The sequence below is a fragment of the Balaenoptera ricei genome, chromosome 5 (assembly GCF_028023285.1).
Source record: "Balaenoptera ricei isolate mBalRic1 chromosome 5, mBalRic1.hap2, whole genome shotgun sequence".
In the NCBI taxonomy this organism is placed as follows: Eukaryota; Metazoa; Chordata; class Mammalia; order Artiodactyla; family Balaenopteridae; genus Balaenoptera; species Balaenoptera ricei.
This window is the reverse complement of record NC_082643.1, coordinates 34,746,329-34,770,401: the sequence shown is the minus strand read 5'-3', so window position 1 is coordinate 34,770,401 and position 24,073 is coordinate 34,746,329. Positions and strand designations below refer to the sequence as shown.

At 40.0% G+C, this 24,073-nt stretch overlaps 1 protein-coding gene and 1 non-coding gene across 4 annotated transcripts in view; one reads left to right on the top strand and one right to left on the bottom strand.

The window, feature by feature from the left end:
* The window catches only part of FHIP1A (FHF complex subunit HOOK interacting protein 1A), a 272,991-nt gene that overhangs the window by 227,430 nt on the left and 21,488 nt on the right, over nt 1–24,073 (bottom strand). The gene's annotated exons all lie outside the window — the stretch shown is intronic.
* Nucleotides 22,240–22,346, top strand: LOC132366839 (U6 spliceosomal RNA). Its single transcript, XR_009503561.1, has one exon. It is a non-coding gene; the product is annotated as a U6 spliceosomal RNA (small nuclear RNA).

The following is a 24,073-nucleotide window of genomic DNA, read 5'->3' as shown; positions in this document are numbered from 1 at the left end:
TCATAAAACACAACACTATGCTGTTTCTCACTAAGTCCAAGATGACCATTTTCCTGACCTTTGGGAAAGACTAGTATCTCTTCAGGTCAACACCATATGACATGTTTGGCTTGGATTTTGTGAGTCATGCAGTTAAACCCAAACACTCACAATCTTCGAGGAAATGAAATCTCCCTATAAACTGCAGGCTCATATCTCCCATCTCATGTTCGTTCTAGGATCATGCTCATCATATTTTTTTTTTTTTTGGCTGCGTTGGGTCTTTGTTGCTGAGTGCAGGCTTTCTCTAGTTGCGGCGAGCGGGGTCTACTCTTCGTTGCGGTGCATAGGCTTCTCATTGCGGGGGCTTCTCTTGTTGCGGAGCACGGGCTGAGGCACGCAGGCTTCAGTAGTTGTGGTGCGTGGGCTCAGTAGTTGTGGCTCACAGGCTCTAGAGCACAGGCTCAGTAGTTGTGGCTCACGGGCTTAGTTGCTCCAAGGCATGTGGGATCTTCCTGGACCAGGGCTCGAACCCGTGTCCCCTGTGTTGGCAGCCGGATTCTTAACCACTGCGCCACCAGGAAAGCCCTGCTCATCATATTTCAATGGTCATTTCTTCCCCTTTTTTTTCCTTTTGTTCAAGTTTACTTCCCATGAGTAAAAGATGCATATAATATGACACTACTATAATATTACCACCTTAATATTTACCCAAAGACTTGCCCAAAATGCCACCATTTCTTTGAGTCAACATACTGAGAATCCTTCTTTTGAATTCAAACATGTAACAGGGAATGGGTTATATATTAACTCTACACAGGAGAATGAATGTTTTTATTAAATTAGCTCCAGTTATCTGGAGAGACAAGAGACATGAGAGAATGAACATAAAGTTTGGTAGATGGAAAGAAAATCAGGAAAGATCCAGAATATGAAATACATTCCCAGCAAATTGGGCCCTGTCAGGGAACAATGTGACGCCATGGTGCACCCCAGGAAGAAGACTGGGGGAGCAGGAGGGGGAGTCTAATGACACAAAGTCAGTCCTGCCCTCAATATACTACAAAGTAACCCCCATCCCCAAAGTCTGCCAGGTAAGGGATGATGCAAGGAAAAGAGATGGCCATCCCTGCTAGGCTACTCTGATTTGACTCAACTAGACTGCCCACCCAATGGATTACATGAGTCTCAACTGCCATTGTCTTCCATTCCCTTCAAGGTCACACACAAGGCTCTGGCTCCAAACACTTCCCTGGAGACGAACACAGTCCCTACATTTCTGTTCCCACATGGTCATTAAAACGAGTGTCCCACCACCACACCTCAGACTCTGCTGGGCAGCGTCAACAAAGTAAGCCTGAACGTTTGCTGGGAAACCTGGCCCTCTCCTACTCCCAGAGGGGCATGTATACATTATTCCAGTCAACAACAATGTTTTCTCAGGGAACAAAGAACTCTCTTCCTACCTCTTCCTCAACCTCTCTCCACTTCACCTGGTTTTTTATAGCCTTCTTTCCTCTCTTTGTCACTGTAGATTCTGTGGGTGTTGCCCCTGAGCAGGGCCCATGGTTTCCCCTCCTTCATGTTATTATTTTTAGCTTTTAGGGTGGACATCCCTCTCTCTTTTGTCCCCTCCAGATTACAGCTCATCTTCATCTGTTCTTCCTCAACCTTCTAATTGTCTAATCCTTAGCCTCCAGTTCCCCGGAAGAATAGGTGGCAAGTTTAATTGCAAAAACGCACAAAAGAAAACTATTTATACTAGTCAACATCACATACATTTAAGCCCCATTCCATTCTTCTGGATACAAATGCTCCACACTAGCCTTAAACTGTTCATGTGTGCATTTCCCTCCTTCAGTGAGTTCCTGATCCGCTCAGAACTTTTACATGACCCTTAGTCCACACTTATCACCGTCTTAAATTCTTCAGCTGATTTTGGAACTGAAAAAATTTAAGCAGGCAATTAAAAAAGACTAGTAAACCTGTTCTTGACAGGACTAGACTTAACAGTAATGAGATAAAATGACAAGCACATAGCTTGTTGCCAGAGTACCATGAACAGTTTAAGAATTAGATTCAAAATAGCTGATAGAATCTGAAAGGCAGAGTGACCTCCATACATGTTATCTTTTGCTTGGTTTGCACTGTGTGCAAGATACGAAACTCAAAATATTAAGACACCAGTTGAAGAAGAGACCTTGAATTCGAGATTTAGGAAGAGGTGCTGGGGAAGGTTACTAGAGCAGAATACTTACTAACTAGATGCAACTATTTTTATCCACAGCGAATATGAAATATATAATGTACCGTTTTCCTAAATTTTATGCTCAGAAACACTTCAAAATTTTTTTCTGTTTTGCAGAATAAAATGACCGTTTCTTTGCTAAAATGCTTACCTCTCAAGCAAATACATAAACCTAATAAATTAGGAGAATTTAACATGGGACCTATAGAAACAACCTAATTTAAAACATTAAAATTGTTTCCACATTTGAAAAACAGTATGTCAGCATTCACATATTCATAATAATGTATTCTCTAACACCAAAAAGAAATGTCATCTTTCACTAGATATCCACAATTTCAATAAGAAATGTCTTCCCATGGGGGGGGAGGGTGGTGGGCAAGGGAGAGAACTCTTAAAATATGAAAAACCATAAGCATTCAAAACAGCTGACACAAGATTCCCTTTGTTTCATTTGTTCCATAAAATTAAGAGCATGTGTCCAGTAATACAGAAAAACGTAAAAAGCTGAATTTCAAGTGTATACAAAACCCGACTCTAGAGGTAAATAACAGAGATTAATGCAGTATTACCTTGAACAAGCAATTAAAAGGGATAAAAAGCAGCAACTAAACCCCAAACCATTTGCTCTTTCACCATAGAAAGCTGAAGATAATCTTATTTACTAAACATAAATCACTTGAGATCTGGCCAAATTCGTAAATGATGTTCCAAATGGAAACACTGCAAAGCCAGGAGCTGCTTACATAAGTCTTTTCTTCCAACCCTGAAAACAAACTGGGCCAGTTTTCCTTGTTGCTACTAGGAAAGCGATCATTTTAAAGCAATCAAGCAATTCAACAGAAGGGCTTCCCTAAGACCTGCTCATGCTCCATTTTTCGCCCCACCCCTGCCCCCCTTCTCTGAACAGTATTAGGTTTCCTGCCACTGAGTTTGCTTCCTCCTCCTTCAGTATCTATTTTTAAAAGTCTTTAGGCTACAGAAAGCAAGCTCCATTAATCAGCCTTACCTTCTCATGTATTTTTGTAGTATATTCACATTGTTCGGGAAAAAACGTCAAGATGCAGCCCTTTAATTTTTCCGTGTGTGTGTGTGTCTGTGTGTACTTTTAAAAAAATTTCTCTTTAGGGCTCTGTGAGGTTTATGCAGATAGGCCTTTCACAGAGGCCACTATGTTTCCCAGGGTTCATGGTCACAGGCAGCCAGGTAGGAATAGCTGGGCTCTACTTTTCACTTCCTTGAGTTAAAGGCACTTAGACAGAGAGGCTTTGACAGCTACAGTGTGCAACAAGTCAGTGACATGTCTCTTAAAATGTGCTGTGTTAACACACCTTTAATTTTTGGTTAACTCAACAACCAAAGGTTTGTGAGGATACTTTCTTTCCACTAAATACCACAGGAAATGCCAGTGGTCCCAATAGAGATCCACTTGGCCCCAGAAAAGCTACTCAATCAACAGCATGAGTAGAGCTGTTGAGATCGTCAGACAAAAGACAGTGAGAGAAGTCAGTCCCCTCCACCCGTCGAAAACCTCACTTAGTTTTAAAGTGCATTGTGACAGGAAGCCCTGGATTAAATCTCAAGCCATACGTTTTAGTTCTTTATTCCACAGCTCTAGCTATTCCCTCATTCACAGTGAGGAAGCCAAAGGTACAAAATATCCAGTAGAGTTTACTCACATCTGCCAAATCTCGTACCAAACCTCATGCAGTCAGATTTTCCCCTCCTACACGTTGCCCACACACCACTCGCATCTTCTGCGCCTCACAAGAACTAGTACTTTCTTTATCCCCTACCAAGGCCTCACCTCCCTGGGCACCTGAGGAAGACTTCTAGAGCCTGTCCACATCACAGCACACCTGATCCTGCTGTCTCCTTCTCCTCCAGGGCCAAGGACACTGCCCTTCTCCAATGCCCCTCCGAGGCCTCAGAGCTGGCCACTGCCAACACTGTGAATAGCATGGCCACTGACTGACAACTTTTTTCCTATCCAATGAATGCAATTCAAAGTTCTGTGGCCTAAAATCAAAATACATCACAGAGCTCAGGACCCAGAGGCAGACAAACCTGTCTTGGTTCTCTGCTACTTACTATCTCTGTGACATGGGCAAAAAGCCTCAGTTTTATCTCTGAGATGAGGATAGTAATAGTATTTACCTTTATTATGAAGACAGGACAAGATAATGCATGTACCCAGCACAGTAAGCTCTCAAAACATGTTAGCTATTTTTATTACCATTATACTCTACTCCACTATGCTATTAACTACAGCAGTAAGTGGCATAAGCAGGCATAAACTGGTCGGCTTCTAGCCAAATTTGGACTTTCTGTTTGGCCACCATAATAGTCTGTGTTCTCTTTCTACCTAACGCCTTTGCAGAGGTGAGCATCCTCCCACCGGTCACGTCTCCACACTCCTCCTTAGAATCTTTTCTTCTTTACTGAAGTATAGTTGATTTACAACGTTGTGCTAATTTCTGCTGTACAGCAAAGTGACTCAGTTATACACAGAAATATATTCTTAATATTCTCTTCCATTATGGTTTATCCCAGGAGACTGGATATAGTTCCCTGTGTTATACAGTAGGACCTTGTTGTTATCCATTCTAAATGTAACCTCAAACTCCCAGTCCATCCCTCTCCCTCCCCGCCTCCCCCTTGGCAACCACAAGTCTGTTCTCTATGTCTGTAAGTCTGTTTCTGTTTCATAGATAGGTTCATTTGTGTCATATTTTAGATTCCACATATAAGTGATATCATGTGGTATTTGTCTTTCTCTTCCTGACTTACTTCACTTAGTATGATAATCTCTAGTTGCATCCATGTTGCTGCAAATGGCATTATTTCATTCCTTTTTTATGGCTGAGTAGTATTCCTTAGAATCTTATGTGCTCATTATATAGCTGTCTGGCCCCTAAGTTTGTGACACCCTTTCCCCTCAAGCAAAAGGTCTCAGAACTACAAGGAATTTTTTAATAAAGACATTAGAGGAATAGGACAGCCAGACATTATACTAAAAGCAATGTCTTTTTAAAAACCACAGCAAAGATACACCAATTTCCAAGAAGATTAAGACCTCTCAACCAGTCAAAAGGCAGATATGTGACAGGTAGGGAAAAAAAGGAATAAACTCTACTCTGTAGTATTATAGTCAGTAACAACTTCCAAAACATGGAGAATTTGTGAGGTTCTTATAAAACATAGAATCCCACTGTTAGCTTTCCAGGTCTGGCACAAAATGGACAGAGCAAATATAATAAGGGCAGACCGGAAAACATACCCCCAAAGCCCGGCTCTTCCCTAAGGGTGAAGGCCACACTGCCCAGGCAATTTCCTGTTTCAAATGTTCCTGTCAGCTGTCAGTAGCTTTGCACATATTAAAAAATTAAGTTGTCTGATATTTAGTATTTTTCTTTTCTTACTAAACCCACATAAATTTTCCGTGACTGATGAAAAGATGTAACTAATAATTAAGAAACACACACCTTCTTAATAACATACATCATTTCTGGAAAAGAATACCACTATAAAAAGGACAAAAAAACTAAACACTATAAGAATACAAAGATATTTACCTATTACAGAGATTTATTACTATCATAAAATTAAACAACCATAATTCTTTATTAGAAAATCTCCATTTCCTTCTATCATTCCCAAAAGTGTGTCCACTGAAAACATTCTCTTTAAAATAAGGTCATTTCCTTTAACATACTCTAAAATGAAATCAAGTGGGCTTCTTTCAAGGTTTACAAAAAAATTTTAAAATAACTATAAAATAAAAGGTAGGCAAGGTCAAAATTATCATTGCAATAACCAACACAATGATGTTGTATAAATCCAACTCATATTTATTCTTTTTTTTAATGAAATGAAAATTTATTAACCAGGAAAGGTAGACATCATAACTGAAAAAAAAAAGCTGGTTACAAATCCTATGTACAGGACAACTTCACTTTGATAATACATGCATGCAGACATACAGACAAAAAGATCTAGAAGGATATACTAGGTAATAACAGAGAAATATATGAATAATGAGGTAAACTCTGGGTAGTGAAAATATGTTTTCTCTTCTTATTTTTGTTTTCCTATAGCTTCTATATGTATATATATGCTTTTGTAGCAATAAGGTAGTTGTTAAAAATATCATGTTTTTAAAAAAGGCTATAGTGTTTACTTATTCATCAGACCAAAAGGTCAGCTGGATCCCTGAAAAGCTTGACATGTAAATTCTTTTTTTTTTTCAGATTTTAAGGGTTTTTTTTTAAAACTTTTTATTTTATATTGTAGTATAGTTGATTAACAATGTTGTGATAGTTTCAGGTGATCCAACTCATATTTATTCTTTATGGAATCCGTCCACCCTCTGGTGTGAGAATCCAAATAAAGTCAATTACATAGAAAAAACAGGTCATATTCCACAATGTTAACAGTGATTATTTCTAAGTAGCCAGATTACAGGTGATTTATTTTCCTTCTGTGTGGTATATATGCATGTTTTCCAAGTCTTTTGCTCTACAAAAAAGGTTATTACTTTCATTATCCGATGAAAAATGTTAGTTATATATTTTAATAATCCTGTACCTAACTACGATTAGAGGATCAGGGTATATTTTCTAAAGGACCCAGTTCCTGAAGGAGTCGGGAGTCAAAAGTAGCTCTCTCCAAGGTGTTCCTCATTTGCTCTGTCTTCACCTGATCTCCTGGGAGGTTTAATGACCAGCTTCTCCTGCGCAGAGTTCCTGAGCCCTGAGGCTCTGGCCGCACAGCGCTGACCTCTCGGCCGCCCTGGGCATGTTCTCCAGGGCTCAATGCTTCTACCTTACACCCCGGACTCCTTGCAATGGAAACTGTTTTACATTTGTTCTACGGACCTCGACAGAGCTTAGCACAGCTCTCTCAACACACAGCAGGCTCTGGCTATCTATTTGTTAAACATAAATGAAATAACTTGTTAACCAATTAATTAACAGTAAAGTAAATCCAGCGCTCTGCTTCTTGGCCTTTAGAGGCAGCGTGCTATTATGTGTAGTAAGGAAGACTGAGGAGCGGTCCCACTGACCCAGATCAGAACTACTGATGGGAAGGCTTTCAGGAAACACCCAAAGCACCAAGGGAAGAAGCTGTTTCTCTCTGAGTCAGCTCTGAACTTCCAAAGTAAGGGGAACAGACCTCGGGGGCGTGCCACATCTCAAGAAAGCAATGCAGTCAACTCCTGCTCCTTGTATCATTCCCATGCAAGGGCACGTGAGGTTAGCTGTGGGCTCCTAATCCAGCTTTACTATTCCGAAGAGAACTAAATCAGCAAACAGTGTGAGGCAGGAGTAGCTGATCCCTGCTGGGTCATGACCTGCCGCCTTTAATGACAGCAGTGGTTATCTCAGTTTACACAGCCTATGAAGCACTGGCAGAGTTTTCAGCGTTCTTAGACAAAGTGCTATTATTACAGTGACGCTGAGGACTGTCGAATAATAGAGGAAACATCATTACATTCTTTAGCTTCAATAGCTTTAATTATTTACTGTGAATTCTCAAACCAGTGGGTGTACAAACTGTACAGAGAAAAATGTAAGTTGTGTGTGTAAAATTAATTGTATTGGGCACTGTAATGTTACTGTTAATCCTTAGTGCTTGTGATTATTAAACTGAGCTGCTTCTGAGTCAAATTATCATCTATACAAACTGCCATTTAGAATGGCAAAGTGTGTGGGGGGGTGGAGACTGGGATTGGATCTCCCAAAGAGGCTGGGTCGCTCTGTCTGTCCCAGACCACAGTAAAGAATGATTTTTGTTTTGCCTCTGGAAGCCAAGAATTGCTGCTGGAGTTAAGTGATGTCCACAAAAGTGGACAAGGAACAAAAAAATAAACCCACAAAAAACTTTCATTTACACAAACAAACTTAAGGGATGTATTTATAAATATTCATAACCTCTTTGAGTATAATCTTTCAGGTGGTTGTAATGCAACATTTACAGTCAAACATGTAACGCTTCCGTGATTTCAAAAATGCCCCGAGGAAGCCCCTGTGCATCTCTTAGGCTTCCTGTGTTTTACTACAACCTCTGCTTGAGATGTTTTTAGGCCTAATTTGCCTAACTTGCTGTTTTCTTCACAGGACTGTAATTGTTAGGTACATGAGTGTTTTAAACAAACACAGCTGTAAACACTTAGGAAAATGAAAATATGCCCTGGGGAAGAAGGTAACAAACTTGCTAGCCTCTTTAGTTCTGCAAAAGATCTATTTCACAGAGTCTTTGTCATGAGAAATGCCGGTATTTTGTAATAGCTTGTCCCATGTCACACAAGCAGACCCAAAGTTATTACAGAAACAAAGTTCCTGGACCAAATGGGGAAAAAAAATGGCTGCCAGTCTCTCACACCAATAACTCCAATGCTTCCTGGTGAGCCGCCAAGGTGTTACACCTGGATCAAGAGGCAGATGAATGCCACATCACAACCCTTTAAGAATCAACTCTCTTTGACTTAACCCAGCGATATTTAAAAAGCCATATTTTATCACCTCCTTCCCAAAACAAAAAAATGGAAAATAACAAATTTTGATAAGGATGTGGAGAAACTGGAACCCTGTGCACTGCTGATAGGAATGTAAAATGGTGCAGTTGCTACGGAAAACAATGTGGTAGTTCCTCAAAAAATTAAGGGGACTTCCCTGGTGGTGCAGTGGTTAAGAATCTGCCTGCCAGGCTTCCCTGGTGGCGCAGTGGTTGAGAATCTGCCTGCCAATGCAGGGGACACGGGTTCGAGCCCTGGTCTGGGAAGATCCCACATGCCGCAGAGCAACTGGGCCCGTGAGCCACAACTACTGAGCCTGCGCGTCTGGAGCCTGTGCTCTGCAACAAGAGAGGCCGCAGTAGTGAGAGGCCCGTGCACCGCGATGAAGAGTGGCCCCCACACCGCGATGAAAAGTGGCCCCCGCTTGCCACAACTAGAGAAAGCCCTCGCACAGAAACGAAGACCCAACACAGCCAAAAGTAAATTAATTAATTAATTAATTTTTTTAAAAAAATAAAGAATCTGCCTGCCAATGCAGAGGACATGGGTTCGAGCCCTGGTCCAGGAAGATCCCACATGCCGCGGAGCAACTACACCAGTGCACCACATCTACTGAGCCTATGCTCTAGAGCCCGCGAGCCACAACTACTGAGCCTACGCTCTAGAGCCCGCGAGCCACAACTACTGAGCCTACGCTCTAGAGCCCGTGAGCCACAATTACTGAGTCTATGCTCTAGAGCCCGCAAGCCACAACTACTGAGCCTGTGCTCTAGAGCCCACGAGCCACAACTATTGAGCCCGCTCACCAAGAGCCCGTGCTCTGCAATGAGAGAAGCCACCGCAATGAGAAGCCCGTGCACCACAACAAAGAGTACCCCCACTCACTGCAACTAGAGGAAGCCCACGCGCAGCAACAAAGACCCAATGTAGCCAAAAATAAATAAATAAATAAATATTTTTAAAAATTAATTATTAATTTTTAGAAATACCACGTGATGCAGCAATTCCACTTCTAGACATATACCCAAAAGAAAGCAGAATCTCAAAGAGATATTTGTATACCCGTGTTCATAACACCATTACTCACCATAGCCAAAAGGTGAAGGCAACCCAAATGACCATTCAATAAATAAAATGTGATATATATATACACATACACACACACAATGAAATATTAGTCATACAAAGGAAATTCTGACACATGCTACCACATGAATGAGTCTTGAGACATTATGCCAAGTGAAATAAGCCCGTCACAAACAGAATAAATATTGTATGCTTTCACATATATGAGGGACCTACAGTATTCAAATTCATAGAGACAGAAAGCAAAAAGTTGGTTGCCAGGGGCTGGGGAGGGAGGGAGAATAGGGTACAGAGTTTCAGTTTTGCAAGAAGACAAAAGTTCTAGAGATGGATGGTAAGGATGGTTGTACAACAATGTGAATATACTGAATGCCACTGAACTTTACACTTAAAAATGGTTATATGGTAAATTTTATGTTATGTATTATTATAGTTTGTTAGGGCTATCATAACAAAGTTTCATAGACTGGGTGTCTTAAACAACAGAAATTTATTTTCTGATAATTCCAGAAGCTAGAAGTGTGAGATCAAGGTGTGAGCAGGATTGGTTTCTTCTGAGAACTTTCTCTTTGGTTATCAATACTGTCTTCTAGCTGTGCCTCCACATGGTCTCCGCTCTGTAACTGTCTGTGCCTTAATTTCCTCTTCTTATCAGGACACCAATCGTACTGGATTAGGGCCCATCTTAAAATGACCTCATTTTTTTTTTTTTTAAACTTTGGGTTTTTATTTATTTATTTATTTATTTATTTTTGGCTGTGTTGGGTCTTCGTTTCTGTGCAAGGGCTTTCTCTAGTTGTGGCAAGTGGGGGCCACTCTTCATCGCAGTACGCAGGCCTCTCATTATCGCGGACTGTCTTGTTGCAGAGCACAGGCCCCAGACGCGCAGGCTCACTAATTGTGGCTCACAGGCCTAGTTGCTCTGTGGCATGTGGGATCTTCTCAGAACAGGGCTCGAACCCGTGTCCCCTGCATTGGCAGGCAGATTCTCAACCACTGCGCCACCAGGGAAGCCCTAAAATGACCTCATTTTAACTTACATCATTAAAGACCCTATCTTCAAATACAGTCACATTCTGGGGTACTGGAAGTTCGGGTTTCAACATATGAATTTAGCAGCAGCGGGAAGCGATTCAGCCTGTAAGGTGTATATTTCACCACACTTTTAAAATAATAATACAATAAAATAAATGAGAGCAGGCAAAGGGAAAAGAACAACCTGAGGGAGGGCCCTGAGGAAGGAAAAGGATGTGATTAGAGGAAATGAAAGAAGGCCCGTGAGGCCGCAGCAAAAGGGGCAGTGATCGCTAGGATTACAAACAGAAGGTAAATGAAAACACAACCCTTGAAAATTCATTCCAAAATTTACAAAAACTCAAAAAAAGTAAACCTTCTTAAAAGAATAGTCACAACAAAGAATAAGCAACTTATGTAAAAGAGGTATTGCTAGTTACCTCTGAAAGACTTCTCTGCACTGAAAAATATACACTGCTTCAGTGTCATCTTTGCACTTTGTTAGAGCCCTAAATGTTCCAAAAAGTTTTTTTTTCAGCCTTGGATTTTTTAAAAAATATTATTGTAGTGAAATATACATAACATAAAATTTACCATTTTAACCATTTCTGCAGTTTTTATTTATAGAAATATCACCACTTAAAAGAAAATGTCCCTTAAGTCAGGATACATTGTTAAATGGAGAAAAGAATGGCTAGTAATAAATGCTCTCTTTTTATAAAGCCAACTTACTTTTCCATTACATTTCAGAAATGTGTAAACCGGGGAGTCAAGAAAAATACCTTTAGAGATTTGGGTTAAAAATACATCAGCGATCTGGGTCAGCATCCACCTCCCAACTCCTCTATTCCCCAAGTGCTGGCCACCCTGTGGTCTGACACCATTGAAGCACTTAGATCTCTTAGCATCGAGCGTCATGAGCACTGTACTCCAACTTAAATAGTACACACTCCAAAGAAAACATTCTGAGTTACTGAATATGTCAAGGATATTTTTTCAACCAGAATTGTTTCACAATAGAGGTAGATTAAGAGGAGGGATGGAAAAAAGACTCCAAAAATTTTAAAGTGCCAAAACTTACTTTTCAATTTGTCAAAGATTAACCACAAATAAATAGAGAAAAAGAGAGAGTGTTATAATCATGGTTTCAGGGAAACTCACTGCTGGACATGAATACTGCCTATTCCTCCTGATGCAATGGATCCTGCCCACAAAAAAATTAATTCCATCACATATTATAGATACACATACACACACACACTCTTAGATATTCAGGATATACAAGGAACACCCACCAGCCAATAAGAGAAAATGGGGAAAACATGGCAAACTTTCATAGAAGAGAAAGCATGAAAGGTTAATAGCCATATGATAATATATCTTTAACCTCATTAATAATCAGGAAAATGAAAATTAAAATCACAATAAGGTAAATTATACTAAACATAAATTACATCTCAATTTTAAAAACACACAGTAAGATATGATTGCACACCCACCAAACAGGCAAAAATATTTGAAATCTGATCACACTAAGGTCATCAAGCCAAAGGCAACTGCACACACCAGTGTAGTCTATCCTGGTACAACCACTCTGGCAAAGAGTTGTCATCACCTAGTAAAATTAAACACGCATATACTCCATGGCCCAGCTATTCCACTCCTAGGTTTATACATTTAGAGAAACTCTAGCATACATGCAACAGGAACTATGTTCATACCAGTCTTTCTCACGATTGTGAAAAGTTACACAAACAACACAAGTGTCCATCAGCAGCAGAAAAGATAATTAAATGTGGTATATTCTTACAATGCAATGCTATACAGCAGTAAAGTAAATAAAATATAGCTTCATGAATAAACATGGATGAATCTCAAAAACAATCTTGAGTAAAACAGCAAGGTACAGAAGAATACAAGTTATATGATTCTATTTATTCAAAGAGCCAAAGCAGCTAAAATTAAACAATATATTGTTTGGAGATAAACATACATAAGACAAGGGAATGACTTTGAAAATGAAGGATGATGGTAACCACAGGAGGCAGAGAGGGTGAAGAAGATGCAATCAAGGAAGGGTACCCAGGGTTTTCTAAGGTACCGAAAACGTGACATGCCACTTCTTAAGCTATGTAGTTGGTACCAGTGTTCATTTTATCACTTTTCTTTAAATTATACATATATTCTATTATATGTATGTGTATGATGTATCTCTCATTTAAAAAAGTAAAATAAAAGCCAAATGCTATTTTTTAAAAGAACAACTTTGAGGTTTCAGTTTCAAGATGGCTGATAGCCTGGTTGTCCCGCCTGAATCCCCAATGAAGTGAAAGCACCAAAAAATAAAATAGAAGAATTCTGTAAGATTAAAAAGAGTTTACTGGACACGGACCTAGAGAACAAACATATGGACACCAAGGCGGGAAAGGGGGGGTGGGATGAATTGGGAGATTGGGATTGACTTATATACACTAATATGTATAAAATAGATAACTAATGAGAACCTGCTGTATAGCACAGGGAACTCTACTCAATGCCCTGTGGTGACCTAAATGGGAAGGAAATCCAAAAAAGAGGGGATATATGTATACATATGGCTGATTCAGTTCGTTGTACAGTAGAAACTAACACAACATTGTAAAGCAACTATACCCCAAAACATTTCTTATTAATGCACTATATATATATATACACTATATATATACACACAAAAATTTACAAAGCCACCAAAAGGTTTCTGATCAACAAAGTCATGAGTTTAAAAAACAGAAGGGTGTGACATATACACACTACTGTATATAAAATAGGTAACTAATAAGAACCTACTGTATAGCACAGGAAACTCTATTCAATACTCCGTAATAGCCTATATGGGAAAAGAATCTAAAAAGAGAGTGGATATATGTATATGTACAACTGATACTTTGCTGTACACCTGAAACTAACACAAGATTGTAAATCAACTCTACTCCAATAAACATTAAAAAAAAAAAAAAAACAAGAAAAGAAAAAGAGTTTGCTGGAAGAGAATTTTAAATGGACAAGAGATTGCAACAAAATTCTGGAAAACGAAACAGGAGATGGGAATGTGCTGACAGATGAAACAGTGAGGGGAGAGCTGCCACCCACGGGCCACCAAGGAGACAATCTGCTCAAGAGAAGCCCAGGGAGGCTCCGGGCTCAGAGTCAACAGGTATCACAGAGCGGGGAGGATGACACGGGGCAGCAAAGAGGGGGATAAAGTGATGACGGCTAGCACCCCCCGCCCGCCTCCCCACCCTCTAACAGAGCCTTCAGGCAGCATGGCCAAGTATAACAACAAACATCTGGGGGTTCATCTCTAAAGGAACAGAACCAATCGTGGCAGCAGGGAATGAGAGATGGCTTGTGGAGGTTTCCGATGTGAATCTTGGTTCCTCAGAGTAAATCCTCCTCATCAGGGCATTTTCGGGGTGAAGCAAAGCTGGCCAGCAGACCGCTCAGTACCCCTGCCCCCCACTCCCACACACACGTACACACTGAGCTCTGTTTAGAATTCCTGCTCAAGGGAGAGGTGGCAGGGGCTGGGGGCGGCGGGTGGACTCTACATATAGATGTTTTCAATGTAGCAAACTCTCCCCAGTCCTTCACCCTAAATTATGAAGAGGCAACCAGGCCTACAAGGAAAATCAGTAAGCTTAGGGGGAAAAAACTGACACTGAGAAGAAAGAGAGTTAATTCAGGAAACAGAAGAGCACTTTAAAAAGAAGTTAACTCTAATACGACTCAAAGAGATTCAAGATATTACAACCGTTAAACAAGAACAAGACACATGAAAATAAAACGACTGGAGAAAAATAAAGAACTTTAAAAATATTTTTGAGAAAATGATTACCAAAATAAAAATTCAGTAAAAGTACTATAACAGTGAGGAAATCGCTCAAAATGTGGAACCAAAAGAAAAAAAGATAGAAAACAGGCAAGACTAGATTGGAAACAAAGAACCAGCACAGCAGGTGTGATACCAACTAAATGCTGCCTGATTGGTCTGATGTTAAATGCTCCCCCACCCCAACCCAACAGGTCATAGAACTAGGGTAGCTGCCTGGTCCAGGGGGAACAGATCCACAGGCTGAATTAAGCCAATCAAACTGTCTCTTTTTTGAGACTCTGACTTTGGAAAAATATAGGCTCTAACATGGGCCTAAAACAAAAAGCTCACGTCAATGCTGGCAGGTATCAATATGTCGGCCCATGCGAAACAGAAGGAAATAGGTGCAGGAAAAGCAGAACGAGAGAAGAGGCTATGTGATCACGACTCCTGACTTTTTAGCCTGTTCCACAGTCCCTAATGGGTCCACTGGTGTCATCAAGATGGGCTGTTAAGTCCTACATCTTTAAGTTTTTTTCTATTTTATTTAAGTTAATTTGAGAGGGCCTCTGTTCTCTGCAACCAATAAACTCCGACTAAAACAGCAGGCATCTGCTGTCTGGAACTGCAGAGTAACCAGGAGACACCACCCTGTCTGCTGTACCACGGGGACACCTTGCCTCTCCCTGTACCAATCGGCTATCAGAACACAACATGGGCTCCCACGGCCTGTCATCTTGTCAGCATTACGCACAAATGGGAGCCAGGCGGGACTGTTGAACATCATTACAGTTACATGTGATCAAATACGCCTAATAATTAAAATGTCAGAATCCAGAAGTAAACATACAGTGTATTCAGTGAAAACTTGAAACTGTGGAACAATTGGAAAAGGAGGAGAATGTTAACTTGCCTTACAATATGGAACAAGAGAACAAATCGTGCAAGATTTGGAAGAAAAAGAACAAATTAATGTCTTTTGTATGCCCACTGGGTTTTTCAATCAGCCTGAAAAATTAGAAAGTCAAGCAAAAATTCTCTTTCGATGACATGAATAAAGCTGATTTACTTAGAAAGGGCACAAAATGTCATTATCTAGACTAATCTGAGCTGAACAAGAAAAAAATATTCTTTGAAGTTCAAGCAATAGAAGGAAACTCTTTTGTATATTTGGAAGGTAACTTTCATGCATTCCCTGGCTGGATAACCAGAGTCAAACCACAGCATGAGAATCTTAAGCCAATGTCTGAGACCTTGAAAAATGAATACAGATGGTCCCCCGACTTACAATAGTTAGACTTACGATTTTTCTACTTTACGATGGCATAGGAGCCGTACGCATTCAGTAGAAACTGTATGTGGAATTTTGAATTTTGATCTTGTCCCATGCTAGTGATAGGCAGTACATACTCTCTCGTGATGCTGGGCAGCTCCCAGTGAGGCACACGATCAAAAGGGTAAACAACCAATACACGTACTACCATTCACTCCCATACAATCATTCTGTTTTTCATTATCAGTACAGCATTCAATACCTTACATGAGATAGTCAACACTTTATTATAAAATAGTGTTTGTGTTAGATGATTTTTCCCAACTGTAGGATAATATAAGTGTTCTGAACACATTTAAGGAAGGCTGGGCTAAGCTATGATGTTCAGCAGGTGAAGTGTATTAAACATGTTTTCAACTTACAATATTTTGAACTTACTGTATTGAACAATACAATGGGTTTATAGGGATGTAACTCCATCGTAAGTCGAGGAAGATCTGTACTGCGCAACTGAGCAGGGAAGAAAATGGCCACCAGGTGAAGGGTCAAGGGATGGAGTATGTATGACTACCAGCCAGACTCGTCTTTCCTAGTTTCTGATTTCACAAACCAGTAAAATTACATACACACACACACATACACACAAGCAGAGCCAATTCAACTGCCAATTTTCTATATTTCCAAATAAAGATAATTCACTTGAGCCCATTGCTATTACTAGATGTAATTACATCATTCAATTTTTTAAAAAGATATTTTAATGCCAAAAAACTAGGAAGGACTTGATCTTAGCATTTTCTAAAGCCCTTGAAAACAGCACAGGCTAGAAAATACACTTAAACTAAGTCAATTTTGTTCCAGTTTAGCAGGTGTTGCTTTAGCTGTGATTTGTGATTCATGCCCTAACCCCCAACTCCATTATTCCATTAGTCCCTTTCCTCAAAAGCAATAAATAGGCAAATGGAACATTTAAGAATAATGCAACATTTAGGAGCCCCAAACATGATACAGATGGCTTCACATATGTAAGGGCTGAAAAGCGGCCCTTGTTGATTAAAGGAAGACAGATTTGGATGGATAAAGAAAGAGGAGAACCGAGCGTGTGATGAACACAGTATGGTATGAACAGAGGGACATTAAAGCAGGAACGGGAATGCTTTAGGGGATGCTAAGGAAGAGGCTCAGCTGAGGAGAGAACGGACAAGGAGCACCTGTGTGATCTAGAACTGGAAAGTTCTTGGGGAGTTCACTGGACTGCAGGCTGCAGATTCGGGACTCTGTTTAGAAGCAACAAGGAATCTCCAATGGAACGAGATGACAAAGGAAGCATACGGGCAACATTAACCCAACAGAAGCTATGATTTTAGCAGTAAGTTTTGGTAACTTTAGTAATTTCCTGGGCAGTTAAGCAGTTACCTCTAGTTCTGGCTCAAAAGGTTCCATTTGAGAAGATTCAGGCCCACCTATCTTGTGTGAAAATGCACTGTCACTGTTTCTGCACCTAGACCCTTGGAGGCAGTGGCTGCCTTAATACCCCTGAAAATCATCTAATTTGCTCTGTCTCGGGTACGGCTGCCAACTCCTCTAGGATTTTGCTCTTGGTTACATGAAAGTATTCATTGGTGGAAATAAGAAAATCATGAAAGAGTGCTGTTTCAGAAGAGAAACAGAAGTGATCAATTAATAGAAATGTCCACTAGGCAACTGAAGGTTCATTCATTTATCTGACAATATTTATTGAGCCCCTATCTGGCTACCTACTATGTGCCAGACAGCTGAACAAAAAAAGATAAAGATCTCTGCCCTTGTGAAGCTTACACTCAAGTAGGGATACAATACAAACAATAAACATAATAAATACAGTATCTACAAGTATGTAAAAAGTGCTTTGGAAAAAAAAGATGTAAGATAAAAAGAAAAAGAAAAGAAAAATCTAAAAAGGAAAAACACTCAAATACTAATTGAAGCTAAGAGAAGAGATGAGTTCCCCAGGGAGTAGACTGCCTGGTTAATGCCCTTTCTACTTCTAAAACTCTACCACTGGGCTTCCCTGGTGGCGCAGTGGTTGAGAATCCATCTGCCAATGCAGGGGACATGGGTTCGAGCCCTGGTCTGGGAAGACCCCACATGCCGTGGAGCAACTAAGCCTGTGTGCCACAACTACTGAGCCTGTGCTCTAGAGCCCGTGAGCCACAACTACTGAGCCTACGTGCCACAACTACTGAAGCCCGCGCGCCTAGAGCCCGTGCTCCGCAACAAGAGAAGCCACCGCAATGAGAAGCCCACGCACCGCAATGAAGAGTAGCCCCTGCTCACCGCAACTAGAGAAAACCCGCGCAGCAACAAAGACCCAACGCAGCCAAAAATAAATAAAAATTTTTTAAATAAAATAAATAAATAAATTTTAAAAAAATAAAAATAAAAATAAAACTCTACCACTCCAAATCAAGGAATTTGACACATATAACCTCAACCTTCTTGTTTAAGCAGAAGGTAATATCAAAGCATCACATTATTGTTGTGACTTAAAGAAATAACAGAGACCCATCACCAGGGAACTGTCCTCTTACAGATGAGAAAATGGAAGACCACAGAATTTAAGTAAGATCACCTCAGAGCAAAAGAGGACTGGGGGCAGATGGGAATTCCAGAACTCTCTAGCTTCTTGTAACTTTTAAGAGCAGAAGCCCTTTCAGTCACTTCAAAAGTACCTCAAACCCTCTTGGAGGCAATGAAAAATATTTTTATTACATAAATAGTTTAGCCATATAGTGGCAATTATAAAAATAGCAAACACTTAACAGAGAACTTACTTGTGCCAGACACTCTTCTAAATCCTTGTCATGAGTAAGAAACTCATTTAATCCTCACAACAACCCTGTGAGGCAGTCAGACTTCAGAGTGAGTGGTTTTAATGCCACGCCACCCCTTCAATTATTTATGCATACCTTCATAGAGCATAATCCTTATCACTAATTAGGAAACTGAGGTCTAGATTTTTCATCTGGACTTGGCAGAATTAGATCATATTTGTATGTCAGAAATGCAACCATTTAAGCTTCATTTGAAGTAAACGTGTTTTAGAAGTAAAGAAAATTTGAAACTATATAATATAATCAGTATTATGCTAAAAAAAATGGTATTTCAGTAATTCAATAAAGGGTCCTCAAAGGTATGTTTTCAACTAAATAGTCTTCAGAGAAAGACACTGTTTCAAGACCCTAAGTAAAGTTTTTAAAAAATGAAATTCTAGTAAGGCAGATCTTTTTTTATGTTTCACTTGAATAAACCTTATGCTTTGATTTTCACAGAAGGGAAAGGGAGAGAGAAATACAATGAAAAAAAGTTCTTTCCCCTAGTATTTTTCTAAGCATTTAAAATTTTAGATTAGATTTTAGAAAAATCAGAATCATGAGGCTTACCAATAACATATGATAACATGGTAATAAAATACAACAAATTTTTAAAAAACAAAGTTTCCCTTTCTCAACACACCAAATATAGATTGTGTAAATTCAATTATAAAATAAAGTGTTACTAACTATGTATCTAAAGTTGATGATCTTTTTGCCTTCAGTTCACTAGGTTCATTTTCATTTCAATGGACTTTCCTACTAAAGAGTTTTGATTATATGTCACATACAATTACAATTCACTCCATGGATCTGTCCACATTCTTTAGTTGTACTGGAATTTCATCATACAGAATAACCGTTGAATACACGGATCATTGGCTACAGCTCACAACCATTTTAGAGATGACGTAATCTGCATTACACAGTAGGTATGTCTACACTGTTTGCATGCATGGATCTCAAAGCAACTTCTAAACCTTCACTGGTAAAATTGTCCCTCTCCTAACAAACTCCTTGTCTTTCTTCTGTGAGAGAATTGATCTTTCTTACTGGAGCAAGGTTGGAGAAGCCAGGCTCCCAACTTTGATACATCAGTATATTCAGATAAGACACAAAGAGGAAAACAGCATATGTTGGCTCCTATATTCAACATTCTTTTCTCATCCTTAGGAACATCCCGTTTCATTGTGCCATATTTTTAAACATACAATCCCTCTGACCCTCAGCATATTTCAAAACCTCCACTGGCATGCTACATATTTCTTTCTCCTTATCCTTATCACCATGGAGGGCCCAACGTGAAGCTATTTTTGAATGGCCTAGTCACAGCTATTATCTGAGTGCCAAATGGGTGCAAGACACTGTGACGGCACTGTAAAAAATATAAACAAAAGTAGTAGAATCCTTGTCTTCAAACAGCTTTTAAAACTAGTAGGATTAGATAACCGTACCAGTCACTGTAGCCACAAGGTAGAATGAGAGCCAGAATTGAGGTGGTGTAGACATTTAAGGGGGAGGAGGGACTCTGAGCTTTGCTGCAGCCAACATGTAGAGGGAAACATGATCTGTTATAAGATTCAGTGTCCCTGGGGTAAAAATAAACCAGTTGCTCAGAGAAAGAACAACTATTTTTGCTACTGAGATCAGAAAGCAATTCAACCGATGGTTTCTAAGAGAAGGTTCTGTTAAATGTAATAAAAATCCTAAGGATATTTTTTTTTTACAATAAACAAGGGTAAGTTTGAAGAGGGCCGAGAAGCTCTAATGAAAACCAGGAAATCTAACATGGACAAGAGGCAGAAGAGCAGGCCTCAGCTCTACCATGACTGCAAACTCCACACGTGCAGAAGATCGTGAAGCATGATTGACACATTGAGAATAACTGCATTTCTCTGGGGGGAATGAGATGGGGTCTAAATAAGTAAAAACCACTGTGTTATTTAACTGAATTCATTTATCCTTATACAAACAGAATCACAAAGATATCTTGATGTCAACATTTGACATTTCATGTAAATAGAAAGTAGGTCATCAGTTGAAACAGACAAAAGTGACTTATATCTAAGAATTACTATTTTTAAAACAAAGTTCCTAAAAGTATCTCATCTAATATGCACTTGATTCTACAAAGTTTTTTGTACCACTTAATTTTATATCAGCAGGCTTCCCTGGGGGCGCAGTGGTTAAGAATCCGCCTGCCAATGCAGGGGACATGGGTTCAAGCCCTGGGCCAGGAAGATCCTACATGCCAAGGAGCAACTAAGCCTGTGTGCCACAGCTACTGAGCCTGCACTCTAGAGCCCACGAGCCACAACTACTGAGCCCATGTGCCACAACTACTGAAGCCTAGAGTGTGTGCTCCGCAACAAGAGAAGCCACCGCAATGAGAAGCCCATGCACCGCAATGAAGAGTAGCCCCCGCTCGCCGCAGCTTGAGAAAACCCGCGTGAGGCAACAAAGATCCAACGCAGCCAAAAATAAATAAATAAATTTTTAAAAACTTTATATCAGCATAGGTTCACAGTTTTCCCACTTTATAAGAACTGACAGGATCGTCTGAGGGAAGGATGACACTTTGTCAAGTTTAAAATTGGGGTAGAATTTCTGCTGGAGGCTACACAGGGCAAATAACGATAATCACAGATATCCCCTTAATTATTTGGCTATCTTAATTTAAAAGACTTTTGTTATAAAGGAATCTAGTTCTTCAACCAATCACTAAAAGCAAAAGTTTCCTCCTAAAAACGAAAAGAGATTTCTTTAGACGACAGAATCTAAGAATGATTGGTGGTAAGAGGTCAATTCTTTTTCCCTAACCAGTGACCTGCTCATTGCTCAACAGTGAACACTACACCGTCTTCTGAGGCAGGGTTTTCACACACTGGTTGAAAATAAAAGCATTACTAGATCATATCAGCTCAAATTCCAGTGAATAGTCCCAGGCCATTAATGACATCAACTCCAAGTTTCCAAATAGACCAATTATTAAAATTTATGAATGACTGACAAAAAAAATTCCAATTCTTTTGCAAAGATTCATACACTTGGAAATGAATAACTCATCAAGAGGCAGAGTGGACTGGGTCAGTGTGCAAATATTTACTCATGAACTTGGCTCCTACGTTGCATCATTTTTCATTTAGTTTTACAGTCTGTGATTATATGTACCATTTGCCTAAAAACTATCAATTAAGACAAAGTTCATAGAAAACAAAGAACATATAAATTTAAAATGTGATAAGTCCTTCTATTTATGCACTGATCTGTAACATTCTAAGTATTCAATATATCTCATTCATACAGTGAACACCATAGTGGCATTATTTATTTAGCCCTCATCTCATTCTACAAGGAATCTGAGACAGCTTATGAGAAATGCATGTATTAAGGAAGGAAATTAATAATCATGACCAAGGAGTGCTCACTTGGGCAACACATACACTAAAACTGGAACGATACAGAGAAGATTAGCCTGGCCCCTGCACAGGGATGCCATGCAAATCCGTGAACCACTGCATATTTTTAAAAAATCATGACCAAGGAAAGCATAAATTAGAGAAGAAAATGAAGACTGTGGCTGGCATAAGAGATATTGGAATAGAACTCAAATTTGGAGACCTATTTGAGTCCTACACAGTTACTACAGTTAAGCAGAGAATTCGAGTCCGTGCTTCCTAGCAGCCAAGGTGAAAAATGTCAATGTGATTAGTTATATGATTTTCTATAAGGAACAAACACCTACACTCCTTCAGGGAAGCAAAGCTGTTTCTTATCACTTACTGTGAAAGAGCTGCTCTAGGAGACACTGAAAGATGTGATGGAAAAATTTCCCAATAACATCTCAATGGCAAATAAGGTCACAAGACTGGTTTTTTTATGTTGTCCCAGATTAAAACTGAATTCTACAATGGAGTCAAGATAATATGGCCAAGGAGCCCAATTTTTCAAGCAGCATGGTGGACTGAGCTGAGAATAAAGAGTTGGAAGCCCAACAGTGTCGTTTAAGAGATTATTAGCAGTAAAGTGCAAGAACAAAAATTAAAATAAATAGCCAAAATTATGATGCTTCTAAGTTTCCATCCTCACCGCCTTTCTCTCTTTGAACGAGTAAGTCCCTGACCAGTGTCATCTATTCCACAACTTGAACTACTTAATTATCTCCCCAATCTACATCTTCTAACCCAGAGCTAAAGTCTCCTTTTCATGTACGTATCTGACACTTTTACCTCAAGGTCCTACCAGCACCATTGACTCCACAAGTCCCAAACTAATCTAAGTTATCTGTCCTCTCAAACACATTCTTCCTTCTGCCATCCTCAGTTTGTCATAGAAATCCTATCCTCTCAGTCACCTGGGCTTACATCCTTGGAATCAATTTTTTTCCTTCCTCTCCATAACTGCCCACATCTGATCAGCAGTCTGCCTGACTATTCTCCCTGCACGACTGGCCCACGTTCTCTACTCCAGCCCCAGGGCCACCTTCCTAGATCAGATCCCCAGTACCTCAGGGCCATCACAATAGCCTCCTGAATTACTGTATTCTCTCTCCCCACTCCAATTTCTCATATACACTACTGCAAGAATAATATTTCTAAAGTTGTGACTATGTCAGTCTACTAAAGAAAAAACCTGTAGCAGTTTCCCTCTGCTTACCTGAAGCAAACCGGTCTACCTAAGCCCGCAGTGGCTTTCTCTCTTACACACCCTATGCTACAGCCAGTCCATAAACTCGTAAGTCTAGCCACTCCCAAAGGAAGCTCGATCTTTCCTCTTGTTCACAGTAGTATGGCCCTGAGATGCCCTCCCCTTCACCTCTACATATTTAAAGACCAAGTTTAGATGCCACCTCATTCAGGAAGCCTTCCATAATCCTCTCTGTGAGAAGTACCACTTCCTCCTGCCGCCTCCCCCCTGCACTTGTCTAGGGCTGTAATCCCAGAGGAATGACCATATCCTACCGTCAGCCTCTCGCTGTCTAGCCTATGCATGAGACCACTCCACTATCGCCATCCTAAACACACACTCGGTCCTGGCAGCACACGGCTCACCGTCACCCCTCAGGGTTCCCTCCACAGCACTTTGTTCATACGTGAATCACTGCACATGTTGATTCTACTGTAGTTCGCTGTTTACACGTCTACCTCCTCCAGGGCAAGGATCAAATCTTATTTATCTCTGCAATCTAACGTAGTCAGCTCTCTGCACACCATCCTAGCTTAATTCCCTGCAGAACGGGTCTTTTCTTGTTTAT